Raw genomic sequence first — 13899 nt, 5'->3', positions numbered from 1 at the left:
AACAGGGGGCATGAAGCGTGAATGTTGTACATATTTTTTCTATACTTACATGGCGTGCGTTTTGTATTCTCTTATAACCTTGGTATTAACATACATTTTTATCCATCCTATTCACATATACCCCGCTGTGATATTGCTGGAATATTGCTAAAAGCGGCGTAAAACTAACCTCACTGACTCACTGAAACAAATATTCTGGTGTCCCCCGCTGTGATATTGCTGGAATATTGCTAAAAGCGGCGTAAAACTAACCTCACTGACTCACTGAAACAAACATGATTGTATCGATTAGTATAGATAAACATGTTGCAGGGAAAATATCAAATTAATTCCCATTCTTCTATAGTAATTAGGATATTCTCCCTCTTGACACAACCCTACTTTCACACTCTTTCATGTTCTACTTGTGGAAACTATTTGGAAAATAAACAAGAGCTTTTTGTAGCCTTATTTGTGTTGTGTGAGTAGTCTTTGAGCGATGCACTCGGCATATGTTCTCTGTCTTATAAGTATGCTGAATTCCATCGCAAACGGATGAACTCAATGCACAGTACACCGCTGGTTCAACGATTAGTTCATCAATCAGCCTGTAGTAAATAGGGTCTGTGAGTGTGTGAGTTGAACTGGAGACCGCTGTCAACAGTATATATCACGGCGTGTCATGATAATATCGAAGGACATTGATCCGAAGCGAGATAGGTCTCAGACGTGAAACATTAAACCTGGAAACATAATTTGAGAGATCAACACAAGGTTTATGGCGTGTCGAAAGTCTGCACCTCTTTACGGGGAATGACTGCGCGATACAGGATCCGAACAAAGAACAAACAGTTAAGTGCTTGTCAGATTTGTTTTAGTTTTTGTTGTCAAAGCTTAAATGATGTAACACTAAATGTTGATTATACCTTCAAGTTGTTAGAATTCAAAGCTTATACAAATTTTGAAAGACAAGAATAGTTCATTTCTTACCGTAATAACATTTGTACAGAATGAACACACTCCCTTAAATCGCAATTTGGAGATACACATGCAGTATGCCCCATTGTGTGAATGATGTTTCACGGTTTTATGAATTAATGATGAAAACGTTGACTTAGAAATTTTCTTTCATACCTTTATCGTCCCTCACGATTGTTGGCGGTCATACCATTACTGCCATACTTGACTACAGGTTGTAATGTGCAGCTACTGTGCTGACTATGATCACACAATAACCATCATTGGTATATAAGTCTTAAACACACTTCACCTAAAATACTGACTATGGTGTTATTGACATCCTAGTCAAATGAGCCAATTTCCTACCTCGCACTTACACATACTCACTAAACGTATCACAGATGATGGTGTCTTCCTTCTTCACAATGATGTACACTCACTCACTTACTCACTCAAACCCACACACTGATACACGTGGGGGTAAAAATTTCAAAAGAGGCAAATTTGTCATGGAAACCATGTTCACATTAGTGTGTGTGTGCGCGCGCATCAAACCGTCATCAAAATATACTATAATGGTTTTCAATTTAAAATATCTCATGGTGAAAACACGTGCGCATTAATACTGGATCTCTACCACGATCAGGCCTAAAGCATGTTGTTCGGATGAGATTTGTTATTTTGAGATAATGTTATTAACCAGCTATTAGCGGGAGATAACACACTGTCCACAGCAGAACCGATTCAATGACGAGATTGTTAGTATAGTTGCTGTGGATCAGTGTATACTGTACGAACGAATCGGTACTTAGTTAAACTGCCCTGAAGGCGCACAAAGTGTCTGCGTTTAGGATATTAGCGACACAATTATTGGCAAAACGTTATTTCGATGTCGATAGACACGTACGCTTCCGTCTAGTCACTGAACCATATACGCGTCGACAGATTTGTAGATTCCAGAATCGAACGGTATTGCACCACTGGATCCGTCGACGTCGATGTAGTCGTCGCAGCACAGGACCACACTCGGATCTTCTGGCTCGAAGTCGAGCTTCTCTTTAACGATTACGAATTGTTTGCGCCGACACTCTCCTCAAACTACACACTGCACTTGCAGTTGCTGTGACATTCCGATTCAGCAAAAATAAGTACCATAATGTACCTATCCTGGCATGCAGTGGTATTCCGAGGTCTACTGCTGAGAGGCCGATCGTGCGTAAGAGTGCTTTGTTGATATAGGTCCCATAAACTTTGATGCTACTCTGGTGAACATTTGGGGGACGTCCACAGCAGATTTCGACTCCCCCAACCTCCCCAGATGTCCAATGACAATGTTTCGATTTGCAGCAATGAGTCGTGGCATAATGATATTCTTTCAGTTAGACCGCCTCCGTGGTGTAGTGGTTAGAGCGTCTGCCCGGAGAGCGGAAGGTCGCGGGGTTCGATCCCCGACCGCGTCATACCAAAAGACGTTAAAATATGGTACTTGTTGGTCCCCGCCTGGCGCTCGGCATTAATGACTACAATTTCTGTTCGGCTCGGAGTCAGTATAATGCGTCTGAGTGGGGTATTCATGCTTCACTGCGGCATGGTATCTAAGTGGGCTAGCACTATAAAACCAGCTGCACATACACATCCTCATATGAGCGAAATATTCTCAAGCACGACGTTACTCCCAATTTCACCTCACCTTTCATTAAGCTAAAAAATGCAAATTACCGTCTAAAAACAAATGGCCTAAAATCGGCAATGTCCTTGCTCACAAGGTGCATATTGCGAACCACTTTTGCTGCAAAACATTTTCATGCAAGTTGACACAATCGAACGTAAACGTAAACTAGTTGTTGGCGGTACATTTGGGTTAGCATGGGTCCGACAAAATGACGACATCTGATTCCCATCGTCCTAAGTCGACAGCGAACCAAGATAGATCAGCTGGGATTATGTGAACCTTGTTTGTTATTGCTCGTCCATGTCGATTATGGTCACGCAAATGATGTAATGAAGATGGCCTGGAAGAGTGTTTCCTCGGGGAAAGAATGTCTTACTAGGAGTGTCAAGTGTCTTCATATTCGTTGGGGGCGGTGGGGTAGCCAAGTGGTTAAAGCGTTGGCTCGTCACGCCGAAGACCCGGGTTCGAATCCCCACATGGGTACAATGAGTGAAGCCCATTTATGGTGTCCCCCGCCGTGATGTTGCTGGAATATTGCTAAAAGCGGCGTAAAACCAAACTCAGTCAGTCAGTCATATTCGTTGGTGTCAAATTTACACCGACAGACACTGTTAAGCGTTTCTTAATTCCTCTTTTTGAAGGGTATGATGAACATGAATGTTCTTGAAACGGTTATTGAACACCTAAAATCATATCGGGGTACTCATGTGGCTTTATATAACCGGCGTTTGTCATGCAGGCCCGTTTATACCCAGGGCGCGGGAGCCCGGAATGCAACAGTTGTGATATTTCTTCTTGTTCACCACAACATTTGGATGCATTTTAGAAACAAGATCGTAGGTATAATATGCATTTATGTATATTTTTCTGCACTGAATCTTATGAATCTGTGGTTGCAGGTGATCTATAGCCCGTTCTCCTGTTGTACTGTTGTCTCTCGTGATATATTTTTATGATTGCGTACTAGTTTTACATTGAGAGCTTTGATATTCTACTAGTTTTACTGTCCTTCGATGACAGGTTTTTACGTTATACATTTATTGATTTGAATTTTGATATAAACTGTTCTCGTCACGATATGGCTTCAATATTGCCGATGTGACGTTAAATGTTTACTCACTCACTCACTCTTATGTATCTTCACGTTACAGATTTAGGTGTATGCAACAAACGACAATCATTTAGAATCTTTATGACTATATATATGTTATAGGTATCTTAACACCGTGAAAGTCCGGGTTAGAATATTGATCCCATGCTTGTCGTAGGAGGCGACTAACGGAATCGGGTTGTCAGGCTCGCTGACTTGGTTAACACATGTCATCGGTTCCAAATTGCGTAGATCGATGCTCATGCTGTTGATTACTGGATTGTCTGGTCCAGACTCGATTATTACAAACCGACGCCATATGGCTGGAATATTACTGAGTGCAGCGTAAAACTAAACTCACTCACTCGCTTAATAAAAAAACGCTAAATCGACATTATGACCGAATATTTTATCAGGAATGGGTTTTAAGAAAGTTGGGGCATAAAAAGGTGAGCTCCTTTACCAATCTGATAAAAAAAATTCCCAGATTGTATTAAAGAAAGTTGCTACTTGCACAATAATTTCACTGAAAAAAATGACCTTCTTGTCTGGCGTCCGGCGTCTGTAAACGTCTTCCCGTCGGAAGCCACACTATCAGTATTTTATCAATGAAGCCTCACGCTGTTTCCATCAATAACTACGGCTAAATTTGCTCTAGAGTTTCCAGTCCGAATTATTGAAATAGTGTTCACTGCTGCAGTATAAATTCAAAACTTGACTTGAGTATGTATGTGTAGTTAGTAATGTGGTTTACATGAAGTCTGCGTAGCTGACAAACTGAATTTCCACATGGCTGCTCCTCCTAACGAAGGCTCTTTTTATTATTCAGCGTTAAAATTGACATTTCACCAGTGTATTCTTTTATATCTTTCCTCAGAATGTATTGTGTCACACTATCAATGTAGGCCTATTGCACAACGTCAACGGCTGGACACTCATGATACTGAATTTGTGAATAAGTTGTCACAGTGATAAAGTTGGCTTCTCACCAAATCACCCAAATTAATTATCTTCTTACATTGTTGTACAGAAAGTATACTAAATTAACCGAGCATGACCTAAAATTACATAAGAAATATTGAAAAAGTTATAAAAATAACCTAAATAAAAATGTAGCAAAGCAGTTTGCATTAATTTTGATGTCACGTATCGCGCGTGGCACATGCACTTTGTGCACAATGAACTTACTTATTGCATGCTTTTCACACCTGATATTGAAAATTGGAGAACGGTTGCTCATTCTCTAACCTCTGAATGTTGTGGAACACATGTTAATTCAACCTAAACTGTGCGTACCTCATGCCGCGGTTTACAGAACATAATATGAACACGACGAAGTTACCTGTGCGGAACTGACTGAGCACAACTTCCGGCCACGGCGACCAATTTTGCACCAGCGTCACGACGGGCACGTCTTGCCTGGTGCAAACGGCATCTACGGTACGGGAGACAAGATTGGGATGGTGTTTTGTTCACAGACCGAGTCGAGATTTCATCTAGACAGCTCAGATGGCAGGGCAAGGGTGTATAGACGGCGAGGTGAATGGTATGGTATGGTGCTTTGTTCAACGTCGACAGTTGGAAGCGTTGTGGTATAGGGGGCATATCATTGTCGGACACATCTTGTCATTGTCAATGGCAATCTGACAGGTCTGCGATACAAGGATAAGATTATTGGGCCTCACGTGCATCCGTTCATTCAAGGATAAACGCAACTTCATGCTTCAGCAAGATAATGAGCGTCCACATTTCGCTCGTATTGTGACCTGTCACCTATTGAGCACGCTTGGGAAGCGGCGTTTACGCCAAGGCCCAGAACCAGCCATTGACGTTAGCTGAATTGGCACAAGCATTGGTTCAGACATTCCCCAAGCTTTTTTCAATCACTTAGTATCGTCTAGGCGTCGTCGCTGTCAAGTCAGCATCAACACCAATGGTGCACACACATGATACCGATTTTGCGAAAAGATTTTTGAAACCACATCTCTTCATGTCAGGGCATGTCACGATGTCTTATGTCAAATCATAAACATTTCGATTTCGATATCATCCTGTCAACAGTTAAACAGTGGTTAAGTAAAACACCACATTGTTATCTTTTTGCATTAAAAATGATACACAGCATCAAATAATGCACAGTTACTCTATTCCAGGAGAGAAAGAGTGTGTAAATAATGATGTTTTCTAAAGGTCACGGGGCCAACGTCAGTGTTTAATATCTAAAATGTTTGGTTACTTTTTGTCTCAAAGTATTATTGTTTCTCTCTCTCTAAACTTGGAGTTTGTCTTTATACTGAAATACGGTAACTTCCTTGTCTGAAATATACAACATATACTTATACAACATATACTCATACAGCGTGAGACAATGCATGTGAGTGTGCGTCTTGTTTGTTTGTTGTTTAATTTAGTCTGTTTGTTGTATAAAGCCACACTAGGCAATATTCCAGCTATATGGCGGCGATCTGATAATGATCGATTTTATTATAATGATCAACAGCACCATAATCGATCTACGCTATTGGGATACGATGACATGTGTCAACCAGGTCAGAGTGCCTGACCCCCCGATCCCGTTAGTCGCCACTTACGAAAAACATAGAATACTGAAGACCAATTATAACCCGGATTTTCACGCGTTGCTTCTTATGAGTATTTGTTTGGTTTATGGTGCAAGCCAACGCTGATGCATGTCACAGTTCTACTTGACTATGCGATCAGAGCCGATCAGTTATTGGTTATGCACCAATTGCATAAACTCAAGACATGGTAACAAAGTATCCAGTCTACGACCATTTGACTGACCTTGACTCCTACTGCCTAAAAGTAACTATCGGGTTCTGAAAGACATAAAACCCTTATGATTACCCATGGATGTTCTTATACGCACAATTGTCTCAAACGAACGCTAGCTATGAAAACAAATATGAGTCTCCCAATGGGATCACTACGACTCAATAAGCAGCTTCCTTGTAGAGCTCGGCAGTATGTATATATAGTGACTTTGTCACGAGAGGGTAGGACTGCAGTGATACGTTCTTGTTATCCAGCAGGGAACATCGACAGAAAGGAAGTATGCCTTTTGTACAATACTGCATATTGTTTTGGGCCTGTACATTTGCGACTTGGAATCTCAGCACAGGATTGCAAGCAAAGGGGTGAGAAAACCTTTCTGATCTATCACTAACCTCGTCACGTCAAAATATATCCATTGGCCTCTGGGCAATCATCTGAAGCATTTCAAATATAGATTGAAAAGACCAAGGACTTTTCTTCATTACTGTTATATAGAGATTAGAGATGTAAATTTTTCATTGAAAATTAATGAAGAGTGATCTTGTATGATAAAGGTAAAGCCTCGGATATTTGTAACTTTATCAACTCGTGTTGATATAATTGATATCAGAAGACACGAGGGTGAGATTCTATTTATCATACAAAATCACTCTTCATTAATTTTCAATGAAAAATTTACATCTCTGAACATGGCACTGCCATTAGACTTGCAGTGCAGCGATGTCATAGCATTGTGACGTCATCAAGTACATGACGTCATATCATTGTTAGGGCATTGTACAAAATCTACTGTCAAAACGATATCTCCTAGGAGATATCGTTTGATCTCACACAAGCGATGTCTCCTGTGGAACACAGTTTTGGATGATAAACTAAGTTTGTTTGTTCTGTGTTCATACACACGTACCTGTTCACTGTGAGATATATTGATGTTTTGCCTGCTGGAAAATGGCTTCGCATTATGGACAGTTACGCATTATGTAATTGTAATGAGCAAGGTTATCTTATTGAGTTAAATGCCGATGGACTAATATATTAAGCTACACATGGTAATGGGCTGCATGATCTGGTTTGAAATATGATATAAAATCGAGTATTTGACAACGTTGCCATGTACCAAGAAACACGTTCTCATGCAAGAGTGAGTGAGTGAGTTAAAATTTATCGCCACATCGGCAATATTTCAGCCATATCGTGACGAGAACAATCAATTGTTATACATAGTAATTAATGGCAAATTATACAAACCTGTCAACGAAGGACGGTAAAATAACTAGATTATCACAGATATGAATTTAAAACTAGTAAATAAATCTAAAATAGTTTAACTATAGAGGACAATACAATATAAAAACGGGCTATAGATTGCCAACAACTGAAGGTAGACCACCATACTAGGGACCGTGGGCTCATGCAAGAGACATCTTACCAGATTTCGTTCAGGGTTGTCTAAAACACCGCAAACATGCTGTCTTTTCCTCCATGTTTTCCTGTATTTATCATTTGAAATATAAGCTTTAACCAAACGTAGACTGCACTACTTTGAATGTCTGGTGTACCTTAAAAGGTGTGTATATTGTACACAGTCGTAGTCTATAATTTCATCACCAAAAGTTTGAGCGTGTCATGTACAATTTTTGTTTTCGTGACTTTTTTACTTTTTTTACTCTACATTACTCGAATGTTACATTGTACTGCGTTTGCTGCTAATAAGCCGTTAATCAGAGGCTCCTTTCACGAAGCAACCTTTACTAAGGTTAACCTTATCTCCCATTCTTTAACATTGCACTAAGGTTACTTATTGACTTACGATCATCTCAGTGCTTCGTGAAAGGAGGCCCAGTTAACTACTAACGTCCTCTGTCACAATACACTATGTATTATCGAATTGAGGCTCGGTATGTTCCGTGGATGTAGTATTTAATAAAACATGACGAGATAACGTATGTCCAGTAAGATCTGAGTATTTAAATGTCATCATCACACACCAATGATTGCACACTTTCTTTTAGCTCTATCTCCGTTTGGTACATTTGAACTTAGCATTTCAATTTGGAAATCAACTCTTCGAAGTCATTCAAACTGGTCAATCATCTTATTGATGGACAGGTGGGCTACTAGATCACCGTGTGTTCAGATTTGATGAAATAATGCTTTAGGATACAACTATTATATAATTATGTTAGATTATATAAGTTGTATGGTTACACTGTAAATAGAGCAAATTTTGGGGATGACGCATGTGTTGATAAAATACATAATATTATTATAATTATTTTAGAAATATTTCACAAATTGAAATCTCTTCAATAGCTGATATAATACTGAAAGTTAGTTGCTGTATAGTGTTTGCTGCCCGAACTTATGTCTCTGTATGGACCATCTAAATAATAAGTGCAACACAGGAAAACATTTTCTTAATGTAAAATCACCAGTATGTGAGAGGACCTTTTGTTAGAGTTTGATTTCATGTTCAGCAAACCCATCGAACATGACACCGCCCGTGTTTGAGTGGTCTTACAAAGCCATAAGGTGTGTGTTATATAAAGCCGTTTGCATCACATGTAACAAGACATAACACGCCATAAAAGTATGGACCAGGCGATTCACATTACCTCCAAATAGCGTAACATGACAATGGTGAGGTGAGTTGAGGTGAAATGAGGTGATACAGCATTTGTTGATGAGAACAGCCTCTCATCTATTCTAGTTGTATATAACTGGTATTACATGTTTCACATGAATACTTGCGTGTACACAACGAGATACCGATGTTTTGATCGGAGGTGTGCGATAAACACCTGAGATTAGAGCTATCAAGCCAAAAGGTGGACACTCGGCACAAGAGATTGTACTTCCAATCGCATTGGCTACACCTGCATGCAGTTGAAACCCAATAATTGCTAATACCTTAGGTAAATAATGACATTGTTTATGCTGATGTGATGTAACAAACATATAGTACAACTGTATGTTTAACCGTTTAGTTATTTAATCTGTGTTTGAGGAGCCGCATGTATACCCGTGTGAGCCCTGCGTTATATTCCCCCCTGACGTGTTGCAGCATGCATGACGAGTCTCAGGTTCAGTGGATTTGACAATCTCGAGAGAGATATATGGAGTAACATTTCATGACATGACTGTATTCATGTTAGCTAAACAAACACTTCCGTCATGAAAGCACGTTTTGTGTTGTTTATTCTCGAGGTGTTAATTATATACAAATCTTCTTGTAACAAATCCTACTGCGGACACCTTGATTGTCATAAGTCGTGACAGGTGTCGTTAGATAAAAATAATATCTCATATTCGGGTTCAGACTAAATGTAACGGTGACATAGCAAAATTCAAATACATATTCGAGCATGGGAACAATGTAAAAAAACATCAAAATTAAATTTTGTTGTAGTTAAAAACAAACTAACAAAACACACTGACAGAAAAAAATAAAATAAAACATGCATTCGTGTGATTTAAGTGTATTGACAATAGGTCATTGAGAAACAAGGTCTTTGAAGTTATCGGTATGTGTGTGTGTGTGCGTGCGTGCGTGCGTGCGTGCGTGCGTGCGTGCGTGCGTGCGTGCGTGCATGCGTGCGTGTGTGTGTGTGTGTGTGTGTGTGTGTGTACTTTATGTGACTTCCCGTGTCTGTGCGTGTGTATGTATGCGTGATAGGAGTTGTTCAGGCCACAACGTATGAAGTAATATGTTCAGTATCGAGTGTATATGGTAGATACCACATATGTCTAGTACATTATAGGGTAGGTAAACTCCAACCAGGAGCTTTGGCAATGTTAATCACAAACGCCTGACAAAATTAACATTTGACAAATTAAAAATCGCAGTGCGAAATCGAACTCCCATACGATAGCATAAAATTCCGACATTCCCCGATTCGCCTAACAAGGATAAAATGGGTTCACAATTTCTGTCCATTAAGCCTGCCTCCAAATTACAGGGCTTTTACTGTCTGGTCAACCATTTGAGTATTTGGTGTTCTTTTGGGAGCTCTTCCTACTTGTTATATATCATTAAGGTGCAAGATCACATGCGCGTAGTCACCCGTGAAGGTCAGGGTTAGAATTGACCTTCAGTAACCCATGCTTGTCGTAAGAGGCAACTAACAGGATCGGGTGGTCAGGCTCGCTGACTTGGTTGACACATGTCATCGGTCCCCAATTGCGCAGATCGCTGTTGAGCACCGGATTGTTTGGTCCAGATTCGATTATTTATAGGCCGCCGCCATATAGCTGAAATATTGCTGAGTGCGGCGTAAAACTAAACTCACTCGCTGATTCGCTCACTGATTCACTCACCTGAGCGTGGTGATTAATACATTAAAGGACACAAGTAATTGGCGAACACCATTCACATTCACTGAAACAAGTTAAAACATTAAACAATGTATTTCACTGAGTGATTGGACATATCAATCTTACAGAAAGAGTTGGGCTATAAAAGGAATTACAGACAAAAACAATTATCACCCTTAAGCTAAATTTGTCAAATTTTGATTGGTAATAGCCAAAGCATACCAAACTATGTAGGGCATTTGCGAGTGTGTACGAACCGTACACCCCGTCAAATCTATCATGAGACACACTACACGGTTTTGTAAGAATGACCTTGACCTTAGATGGAATGTGGCTGCCAAACGGCTGATCGCTTCGAAATTTTAGAGTTGGCGTATACAATTATGAGTATAAACAGAGTAATCAAATTGTTGTCATAATTTCTTATTAGTTTGTGTCAATAAATATACCCCCAAAATAAAATGTTTCTGTGAAGAACTCTTTCACTTAGAAGATAAAGCTACTCTGTGTTCAATTTTGCGGTCCTTTATCGCTGATTTAAGACCGCTAAATGTAATTTAAAAACCGAACGCGTTAGCGTGAGGATTTAAATTAAACATTTACCGGTCTTAAATCAACGACAAAGGACCGCAAAATTGAAAACAGAGTAGCTCTATCTTCATTCTAGCACGACTGATAAGCATTTTAAAACCGAACTGTTTAGCGCGCAAGAACACAAGGCGCAAAGGGGCCCTTTTCTGGAAATCGCTTGGAATCGTCCCGTTGAGGGACAGGTTGTGTAATGAACAAAATAAGACATTTTCAACAACATAAATGCTATATTTCAGGAACCAGTATGCTTGTATTTGTAACAAGAAGCATACAAAAGTATTTAAAAATACAGTTTATACTGTGAGCAAGTACAATTATTTGATTTTTCTCAAGCGAATTATTGATCTCCCCTACTGTATGACAATATACTCGCCCAAATGCAAGCCGTAAACTCGCTAAGTTTAGTCGCCGTTAACTTTATTCACGGAAATAATTGTTGATAACCACGCTGCTAGTCCCAATTTGGAAAAGACCTAACATGCCACGTTTTATGTGGGATACATGGACAGTGGAAGTGGAAGTGGAAGTACTGGGCATTACGGCCGGGACGGAAGCGGTCAGGTTTGGACCAGTCGGCCGACGTGTGTTGTCGATCCGGATACTGTTCATAAATAAGACCTCCATTCATTTGATGTTGTTCACGTCAATGAGTCGTTAACTTGATTGCTCATGCGTGCATGTGGGCATTTGCAGTTTAAATAGATGCGTGAAATAATGCTATGTCCAAGTCTTACTTTCCTTTCAGTGTAAATGTAGAGCCGTATACAACTTACAGGCCATCACGTTACACAACGAAGTGTGGTTGGTTCAAGTGGCAACAGTGCACAAGATACAGGTGAAAATGTCATTTCTTAAAAGCAAAGGTTGTTATTCATAATGTTTTTTTCTCTGAATATATGAATGATGATATCTTCCTGATCTGACTTGGTATCCCTGTTAATGACATTTGAACGAAGATTTAGTTATATGTGGACCATATTTTCTCTGCTGGCCAGTCAACCTCTGTGACAAACGGGAGAATTCGCTGATTTGCAGAGACCAAATCATAGTTTAGGCAGGTATTGCGTCAGAATATTAAAGCATATGATATTACCAGTGTTTTGAAGTTGGACATTCTTATGTCGACAGTATCAAACGCATCCTAACAGAACACATTTTTTGTTCCACCAGACGTCGGTCAGACACACATTACAGATGCAAATCAGGGTACAGAACAACAGATAACACAGGCTGCCCAAATCGTAAGTGAATTGTGCTACTTGGCTTGAGGAACGTCTGGCCTCATAACAATTGTTATCATTATGATCTGATGATCTGTATACCTTGGTAACATAAAGATGGACGGGCCGTGTAATGTATTTTAAATAAATACACAGGCTGTTGATTGTCATACACAAACCTTCGTTGTAAACCCACTGACGTAATATGCGCAAGTAGCATGCTTTCGTTTCTAGTAATCCCAGCTAATCATATATCACAGGATGACAGGAAACTACAGAAGTCTTTTGACTGTACATTATATGTTCACCACACATAGTGAAACAAGGACGATCGTTACACATTGCAGCTATCTGTGACGATCAGATCAACCCCGCTGCTTGCAACATCGACTACAGGACATCTCACATCGTCTACAGTAACGGCAGGACACAGTACAGGAGTGGGGGCAGCTGTACTTCCCCTGGGACCTGTGCCAACTGCAATGAAGGCTTTTACCCCAGCAATCAACGATGCAGAAGTATGTGCATATAGGTTTACACTCTATTAATGTATTCCGGCCTATGTGTGTTAGAAGAAACGTTCTTGAGTAAAGGTTTAATGCAGAGAACGATGCAGAAGTACGTGAATTTTGGTTCAGTCGATTCATACATATCGGGGACGCGAATGTGCCGCCATTCGTCTCGCGGAGTTACTTCCCTTTGGCACGCTATAAACATATACATGCGAGTTTGAATCCCGCTTCTACCCGAGAGTGTTTCTTGTGCTATCAGCACCATACTCGTGGATGAACCAAATTGGTAAACATCATCTGGGACTCTTTCCTCACATTACGCTTGCATGCCTGTAAATGAGGCGTTGAGTACAGCTGGCTCAAACGCAAAGGCTTTTGTGACCACAATATATTTCTGCTATATCTACGTTCCAAATTCGAAATTAACGTTGTCACATATTGCTGTTCCCAGTGTGCAGTGCCATCAGTAACTGTGACCTGGAGACATGCACCAGCAGCAGCAGCCAGGTGTGTAGTCGCTGTGAGGGGGTCGTGCTGGAGCAGGCAGGACACATGGCGTATGTGGCGTCTTCTGATAGACGATCATGCATACGTGAGTGGAACATCCATGAATAACGAGTCAACTTTATGTCCACAAGTTACACAAATACATGTTTTTAAGTTCCTACTGATATTGTCACTGTTCAACGAGTTAGGAATAATGCAACATACAAGCAAACCCTCAGAATCTTCAATCTTAACATATTACTTCTTCTATTCACTGGT

The 13899-nt window shown here is 40.1% G+C and overlaps 1 protein-coding gene across 1 annotated transcript in view; it reads left to right on the top strand.

Moving 5' to 3' along the window:
- Positions 1-13899, top strand: part of LOC124288739 — a 101603-nt gene that overhangs the window by 47924 nt on the left and 39780 nt on the right.

The sequence above is a fragment of the Haliotis rubra genome, unplaced genomic scaffold (genome assembly GCF_003918875.1).
Source record: "Haliotis rubra isolate DU_JTF1 unplaced genomic scaffold, ASM391887v1 Scf423, whole genome shotgun sequence".
In the NCBI taxonomy this organism is placed as follows: Eukaryota; Metazoa; Mollusca; class Gastropoda; order Lepetellida; family Haliotidae; genus Haliotis; species Haliotis rubra.
This window is presented reverse-complemented; position numbering and strand designations above follow the sequence as displayed.